Source organism: Lagopus muta, chromosome 11 (genome assembly GCF_023343835.1).
Source record: "Lagopus muta isolate bLagMut1 chromosome 11, bLagMut1 primary, whole genome shotgun sequence".
Lineage (NCBI taxonomy): Eukaryota > Metazoa > Chordata > Aves > Galliformes > Phasianidae > Lagopus > Lagopus muta.
The window spans coordinates 9,927,245-9,935,940 of NC_064443.1; positions in this window are offsets into that span (position 1 = coordinate 9,927,245).

Genomic DNA, 8,696 nt, shown 5'->3' on the forward strand with positions numbered 1-8,696 from the left:
GGCCAAACTCCACCAGCTGCCAGCAGGCCCCTGCCTACCCCTGCTGCCTTTTCAGTGGGAGGCTCCCAAAAACACAGCCTGGCCTGGAAGTGCCCCCAGGCCCCTTATCCCCATCCTGTGCCTCAGGGTGGGGAGCAGGGGGTGACCCCCAGGCTCATCCTGCCCCCAAAGGGCACCATGAGCTGTCCTTTAAGAAAGCAGGGGTGGGGACTAATGCAAAGCTGGTGAAAAGCAGAGAGTTTTAATAGTTTTAAAAAATTAAATGGGGAGGAAATAAATAAATAAATGAGAATCCGGAGTCCTTGATTAACTTTCTGTGATGATGATTTCAGACTTGAAGCAACAGGCTGGCGTGGCTGGCCGCACACCCTTTGATCGTGTAAATATCCTGCTATTTCCTATTTTAATGTTCTTCAGATTTAGTACTTGTAAATAAACACACGCATCAAGGAGAGATTAAACATTTTTGCTAATGCTGGTGTCTGGTCTGTGTTTGTGGGCAGTTTGGGAGGGAGGAAAGTGGCCCAAAATGGCACAGGGATGTGCAGCCTGGTGAGCTGTGATGTGGAGACTTCTCTGCTGAATGGGCACTTTGTGGTGAATTCATTGGTTTTAACCCTTTTGTTTTGCTCGTCAAACTTGGAGATCCTGGTTACTTCCAAATGGTGGTGTAGGCTGGGGCACGATCCTAATGCAAAGTCCCCATGCTGATTGTGTGTGGTGACACTGGGTGGCCATGGTGGGCACGGGGATGTTGGCAGGCAAGAGCAGGTTGGTGTGTGGGGTCCCAGCCATGGCTCTGCCCAGCATGAGAACCAAAATCCCACAATCAAAACTGCATTTTTCCTGTTGACTTTGTGTCTTCCCTCCTGGGACCAACCTCTGGAGTAATTTGGTTCGTTACAGATCACAGATGCATCTTTTGTCTGCATTTACCACGTATACAAACCGGATGTTTATATATAATTATGTTTCTTTGTGGGTTTCCTGCTTTCCAGCACTGAGACCATCAGCAGCAAGAGCTGGACTTCCACAAAGGTATGATTTTTATCCCCTCATCTTCAAATCATAGAATTGTGAAGGCTGAGAAGACCACTAAAATCATCTAGTCCACCCAGCAAGCCCTGCCTGTGACTGCTCTAGGCCATGTTCCTCACTGCAATATCTACCATTTCTTTAACACCTCTGGGAGCAGTGACCCCACCACCTCCCTGGGCTGCCAGTACCTGAGCACTCTGAGAAGAAATTCTTCTTAATATCCAACCTGAACCTCTGTCTCCCCAGATTTTCTGTCGGTGCCACAATCGGTGGGACCCTGGGAGCTCGTGGAAGCTGAGCACTGGGCAGTTGGACGCAGCACTGTGTACAGGAACCAGGTTTAAGTATCATTTCCTGAACGTTTTCCCTCCAACTTGGAGCATGAACAATCTGAGGTCAAATTCGGCAGCTCAGTGAGCAATTTCTGTGGGGTTTGGTGCTTCGCTCTGATCCTTTTGCAGGCAGGATTTTCTTTATGCTTTTCTTTCTCCTTAATATTTCTTCTATTGTTTCAATTGGGAAAAAAAAAAAATAAAATAAGAAAACTATTGGTTGGCAAAATAAATGAGTATCTAATATTTCACAATAGCCAGAATGTTCTTCAGTACCAATTGCCTCGTTTTGTCAAGAGTTTCTGGCTTGAAGCCAGCGTGTCCGAGTCTGACGACAGCTCCGAATGCCTTTGTTTGCTGCCCGAGTTCCAGTGCCGAGCTAAGCAGAAAAAGATCAGCAGGGTCTACAAATGATTGTGTAATCCACAAATGCACTTTATTTGATTAAATGATAAAATGGGAACCTCCCAGCAGTAACGCGCAGCCCTGCCACTGGAGACAGCGGTAATCTGTAAAGCTGTGGTGGCCGCCTACCTTCATCCACTGCATTTGAGAACCCCAGATTTGTGGCTGCCTCTGTGGGGACCCTGAGTCCTGTGATGCCATCTGATGCTCCAGGTAAGTGGCACACCCTCAGCATCTGGTGGTTGGAACCTTGAAACCCCACATGTGATCTGAAGGTCTTGGCTGGAACTTTCTGCACCAGTCCATTGCCACGGTCTTGCCACTTCCCTGTTGGACTTCTTTGGACTCTATGGGGAATCTCTCCTGCCTTTGGGTGTGTTCTCTCATTTATCTAACAAGGGTGGTGAATGCCAGGATGTGCAAAGGGAAGTGCTGCTCCTGCAGAAAGCAGCATGCATCACTTTGGAACAGGATGAGTACGTGACCCATAGCCTGCAGCACGGGGACTTGGCCATCATGGGATTTGGTGAGGCTTTGATCATCCCAATGTAGTGGAAGGTTCCTTGCCCATGGCAGGCGGTTTGGGGCTAGATGATCTAAAGTGCCTTCCAACCCAAACTGACCTCTGATTCTGTAATCATGTGAGCAGGAGCAAGTGTCAGCCCCAGACAGAACTCCTCCTGCCCTGGGTGAGCTCCTGGAAGGCAAGCAGGTTTGACTAGGGGGATTAATGCCTCTTTTACCTACGACCTACCACAAGCCCAATGCTTCTGTTGTTTCCCTTGATGTGCTCACATATATATATGCACATTAGAGATATATATATATACATACAAACTATATATATAAAATCTATATGCATACAGTGCATTAGCATGGGGTGTGGGTGGTAGGCCATGTGAAGGGCTCAGACCTTACAGGGGAAAAATGAGAGCAGCAGCACGTGCCCCTGCAAGGAGAAAGATGCAAACAGGGAGTTTCTTCCCGCTCGGAGGTGATGATTAAGTTTTTTTTCTGAGCTCCTAGGGGAAAAAGAATAAAATCCATCAATTCTGAAGGCAGTAAGGGCCGAGCAGAGCAATACGCCCCTCCTCGCTGCCTGGACTAATGAAAATCGCAGCCATGCTGGGAAGTGATTGGTTTATGTTTGTCCTTTGCTTTAAATGTAGTGGTAAAAAGCCCACAGTCTGGGGCTGAGATTGGAGGTGAGATCATTAGCAGGTGGCAGGCGATGGCTGATAGACGTTAATGTGCCACGGGCAGCCTCAGCTTTGCTGGTTTTATTTATTTATTTGTTTGTTTAACTAAGGCAAATTGTTGCTTCAGAAAAATGACTGCCTCCCATGGTGGAAACAGAGCAGAAGGAGGGGGAGAATTGATTTTTCTTGAGTTTTCTAGTGCCAGACTGACAGCTTCAGAGGTGCAAGAGCACCAGAGGGGCCAACAGGGTGACACACTCCTGGGTGCTGATGGCTGCCACTTTTTGGAGGCTGCCTGCGTTTGGGGGCTGTCCCTTTAGAAGGGCTGGAGATGTGACCAGAGATCTCGGCCATGACTGTTAAGAGCAATTTATCTATGAGATTAAGTCAGATGAGAAATGTGGCTGCTGATATCCCCCTGGCTGCTGATACCCCCCTTTTCCTCTGGCCCCAGTGGGGGCAGGGTTGCCAACACGGCCACCCCAAAGCGCCAGGGGAGCCCCACTCCTCTGGGCTTTGAAGGTGATGGCCGTGTGACAGCGTGACTTCACACATCCGATTTCTAGGTGTCTTTCCTAGCATTAACGCTGTTGCGATGGGCTTGGACTGGCCTTCCCCTCCCTCTGCTGGAAAGAAGCAGAACTGGCCGATGTCCTTTCCTGGGACCTGGCCCATCTCGCTGTCCCTCGAATACAGAAGGTGTCCATGTTGTCCACCAGCAAGATGATTCCTGGTATGTGATGGAGGCTGGGGGTAATTGCTTGCTGCTCCTGTATCACAGGGATCACAACATGCATTGCAAAAGGGACCGTTAATTTACAGTCCCCCAAACCATCCTGGTGAGGGAAACTGAAAGATCAGACCTTGCTTTGGCCGAGGTCGTGCAGCAGGTTGCATCAGGAAAGAAAGTACCCATGCTGACATTGCTTGGAACCAGACTTTTGTTATGGCCCCAAGTGCCTGGCCCACTTTGGCTCACAGCATCCTAAGCTGGAGTTTTGCTTCTTTCCCAGCCAGATTTATTTATTTCTTTCTTTCCTTTTTTTTTTTTTTCCCTTCTTTATGAACGGAATTCTCCCTTCACAGCCCCTATTCTCTCAGGGGTTCTTCCACTCAGCAGTAGCCCAATTTCCTTTTATAGCTTGTACAATGACTGTCCTAATTACAATTAAAACCAGGAACGTGCTAATCAAATCTTTTACTATTCTAGACAAACTCAGAAAATGAGTAAAATTAGTGACACATGGCCAAAAAAAAAAAAAAAAAAAGGAAAAGACAAGGCAAAAAGTGTGAGAGCTGGTGCTAATGCAGACAGGGACTTAAAGAGAGCAGCAGGATTTCTGCACTCATCTGCAGCCATTGGTGGTGGGAGTTGGGATCGTGTGGTCCCAGGGGGCTCCTCCATCCCGTTGCCTGTGGGATTTCCATGGTTAAGAGAGGTTTTTGATGGTGAAAACCTTGGACACTGAGAGTGAATCATCCACTAAACTGAAATGGGGTTAACGGCAGAGCAAAGGCGGGTGAGCATTGGGGTCAGTGGGGCAGAAGGAAGGCAGCAAGCGGCAAGTAAATAACGAGCGTGGGAGTGGGGCCGGCGTCTGCCACAGCTTGAGCATATGGCCAGAGGGGTATTTGCTTCAGTGGGAAATCACAGGGAAATCATTTCGTCTTTTCTGGGGGGCTGGGTGATTTTAGCACCCAACTCTGTCACGTCTCCCAGCTCTGAGTGAGGGGGGGAAACCAGGGGTGCTGGGATGTGGAGGTTCCACGTGCTTGTGTTCGGGAAGAAGGACTCGTGGCTTTGTGGAATAACGCCCCTAGGTCGCAGGAAGGCTGCAGAGATGGGAATGGAGGCAGGGCCGAAGAGTGAAGCCCTTTGTGCAGCTTGCTGCTCACTTCAAGTTAACGGATCCCTTTCAGTATTTCAGTGTCTAAGGGGGGGCTGTAAGAAAGTAGGGGATAAGCTCTTCAGCAGGGTCTGTTGTAACAAGGGGAGCTAAAAGAGAGGAGATTTAGACTGGACGTAAGGTAAGAAAGAAGTTTTTTACTATAAGAGTAGTGAGGCACTGGTTGCCCAGAGAGGTGGCGGTGCCCCATCCCTGCAGACAGCCAAGGTCAGGCTGGATGGGCTGTGAGCACCTGATGGAGCTGTGGGTGTCCCTGCTCATTGCAGGGGTGTTGGACCAGATGGCATTTAAGAGTCACTTCCAATTCAAATGATTCTATGATCCCGTTACAGATCCTGACCAAACAGCCTTATGCTATAGGAATTGCTCTCAGTGTGATCTGTTCAGTCCCCAGCTGGATGCTCCCACAGTGCAGACGGAACTTGGAGCTGAGAGTTGATTCACTTTGGTTTCACGTTAAAAATTAAAATGTGACCCACATTAAAAAAGAGCTGGCTGTTCTTCCCTCTCCTCTCCTCTACTCTCCATCTTTATTACTTTGTCAAAGTACTTCCAGGTATAATACTTATGTTTTATAGGCCTGAAGCACGAGATTATTCAATTTGCTTTATAGTTTGATAAATCCACTTGGATGTGGTAATTGAACTGCACAGCCTGGGGAGGAGGGAATTTCTGTAGCAGCTTCAGCCACTGCTTCCAACCACTTCTGTCCGGTGGGATGTGCAGGAGGCAGTGAAACCTGCTGGGGTTTGAGCTTTATATTTATTAAGAGATAATAACCACAGAGAGGTGCTGGGTGCTCCATCCCTGCAGACAGCCAAGGTCAGGCTGGATGGGCTCTGAGCACCTGATGGAGCTGTAGGAGTCCCTTTTCATTGCAAGGGGGTTTGGATCAGATGGCCTTTAAGGGTCCCTTCTGGCTCAATCAATCCTATGATTCTGTGATTCTATTATATAATACGGCGCCTGTTGCAGCAGGAACTTGGTACAGGGACCCAAGAAGCTGTTCCCAGACTCTTGTTACAGGTGTACTTGATGTCCAGCTCTTCATCTGAAGTTTGCTAATTGATCGAATTCCTGGCATTAGATGAATCTACCTCAGCAGATCAGATGTCTTTCAGCCTGGCTCTCAGAGGGCTGGCATCCCCCAGAAGCATATGGTGTGAAAGCTGAAGTCAGCTCCTCTATTTGAAGAAGAGCTCATCTGCTGGTAAACCTCTTGTAAGGTACAATCCTTACAACACAGCAATGCTCGGGGCTACCATGAAAGTAGGTGAAACACAAATGCTGAGACTTTGCAGTCTAGATCTCATCTCTCGGGGCGCCTTGGCTAGAGGTACATTGGATTGGATTCTTTAATCCAAATGCTGTTAGAAGTTTCCCCTTGCTGCTCGACAAAAACAAAATTCAGTGTTCCACTGAAAGAGATATTGATCCTATGTGAAATCAAAGCCTTGGAAAACCTTGGGAATGTTGGGAATTATTTTGCTGCTCCCACCATAGTGTTCCACAGCAGCTAGAGGAGGGGTGAGACTGTCAGCTCATTGTTCCTGCTGGAGGAGATGCCCTTCTTTTCCTGTTGTAGACATCATCCCCCAGGGCTATTAATACAGCATTTCCCAGAAGGGCTAAATTTAAAGCAAATGGAAGCATATTATATTTTTGGCTCCAGTAGGTAGAACTGTATAACACTCTGCACTCATTTTTGCTTTTTCTCTCCCTCTCTGCACAGAGTGTGTATCATAGGCTGTCATTGTATTTAAATAATAAAGCAGAACCAGGATTATTTTGTACACTTTTTTCTCCTCTCTGATCTCCCCATTGAAAAATGCATGGAAAGCAACAGATGTTTCGACTTTGTAGCTTGAACCTTCTCAGCTGTTTGAAGATTTGATGTAAAGTTCTTTGAACGTCAGTTTCAGAGGAGACTCTCTTAGTAACAGTTGCCATGCAAAATTCATAATTAATGAAGACTTCAGGGTTATGGTGGGTTTTAAAACTGTTATTTCATTATTATTATTTTGTGCAATTCTTAACAAGCTTGGAGATGCAGCTTGGTCCAACTGGAAGGAACAGTCAGCAGCATCCCGGTGTGATGGCATCGCCTTTTCCAGGCTGCTGGGCTCTGGGGCGGCCAGCAGGGCTCTCTGCTTGGCTGGGGGCGTCTGGAGGCTGATTTAGGCAGGGTACCCTGTAATTAGCAGCTGGGAATAATGGCACTTACCTGCTGCCCGCTATATCAAAGCAAGGCTCTGGGCTGACTCAGTGGGCTGGATTACCCTCTAGTGGCTGCAGCTAACATCAGAGAAGGGAAGCGTTTGCCTTGCAGATGTGCTTGCGGTGAGCAGACAGGGGAGCAGACAGCAGTGCTGTGGGAAATAAATGAGGCTCGTTGCCCCCCAGGAACTGCTGTTGCTGCAGAGTGATGCAAAGACCCGGGCGAGCTGTAGTGCACGATTCCTGCACTGGGAGGGACTCTTTCAGGAGCACTTGCTGCTGGGACAGGATGGCTGGTCATGCTTCTGTGACCACATCTGAGTCACCTTTTAAGGTGTCAAATGCAGATGGCTGATTCACCATGAGTGAAATGCGGGGCTCAGGCTGCTCTTGTCTTTCTCTTGGCCTCACTTGGTTTTCCCACATTGACACTCCAGGTCTCTCTGCCATTCAGTGACCCCTTCTCTGTCCTGTTAAAGGGACAGGGAAGGACCCTGGACTGATGGTAGCTGTAGCATCCAGCTCAGTGATAGCAGGAATGCTGTTGCCTTAGCTAGCTCAGATTTTGGGTAGCCTACATGAGACTTTTCCATTGGGTCCACCCAGTGATGTTTGGGCTCATGCCCAAATGGCAGTCCCCCAGTTTCAAGGCAGCACATCAGGGATTTCGCAGTGTACTTCACATCAAGCTATCTAAAATGCAGTCATCTGCATGCAGCTCTGGTGCACTGGCAACACTCTGACCATCCCCAGCATCCCGCAGGAGAGGCAGACGCTCAGCACTGTCAGCAATGACCGGTGACACTCGGCTGCCACCAGCAAGCCACCACTGGCTGCTGTGGTGGAGGCATCAAGTCATGCATTTAATTGGTGCCTATTGGATTTTTTTTCCTGCAGCCACAGTTTGTGCTACTTCTTGTGACATCCGCGAGAAGCAGTGATTTAGGTTTGTTTGTATGTCTGACTCAGAGGGTTTCTCCACGCTGGCATCTGACCCCTTCCCCCCCATCCTGACGGCTGTTTTTCTGTGTCATTGGACTGGAGTAAGAGGAGGCTTTTGGGTCGTGGGGTCAAAGGTTGGGCACAGCAAGGAAAGCACAGCCGTGCCAGCCATCAGGGCAGCTTGAGGGACATGCCATTCTTGTTGCTGCTGATGCCCCAGGACATTGTGGCCAAGCTGTTCTCCAGCTCATGAGCTGCAGCTGGGCCTCTGTCACGTTGCTGCAGTGTCACTGTGTGCCCCAGCTGCTAGATGAGCTTTGGTAATCACAGAGACAGACAGGGCAGCATTGGGTTGTACAGGCTTGGGGTGACAGTGGGTCATGTGTGGCTACGCTGGATTTTTTGCCTGTTGTGGAATGGAACAAAATCTTGGAGGCTCTGGGCATGGGTAGTTGGGACTTAGCAGAGCAGAGGGGAAATGTCTCTGCTGGTGTTTCTAGGAGAAGCTTTAATTGTAGAGGCTGGGATTGGTTCCTGGCAGTGCCAGTGTGCCTTCTAGCCCACTCGTCAGGGCTCTGGGTACCATGCTCACCCTGCTGTCCTTCAGGGAATGTAATGCAATAGGAGGTGACAGCACACAGAGCTGTCAAGCTCAG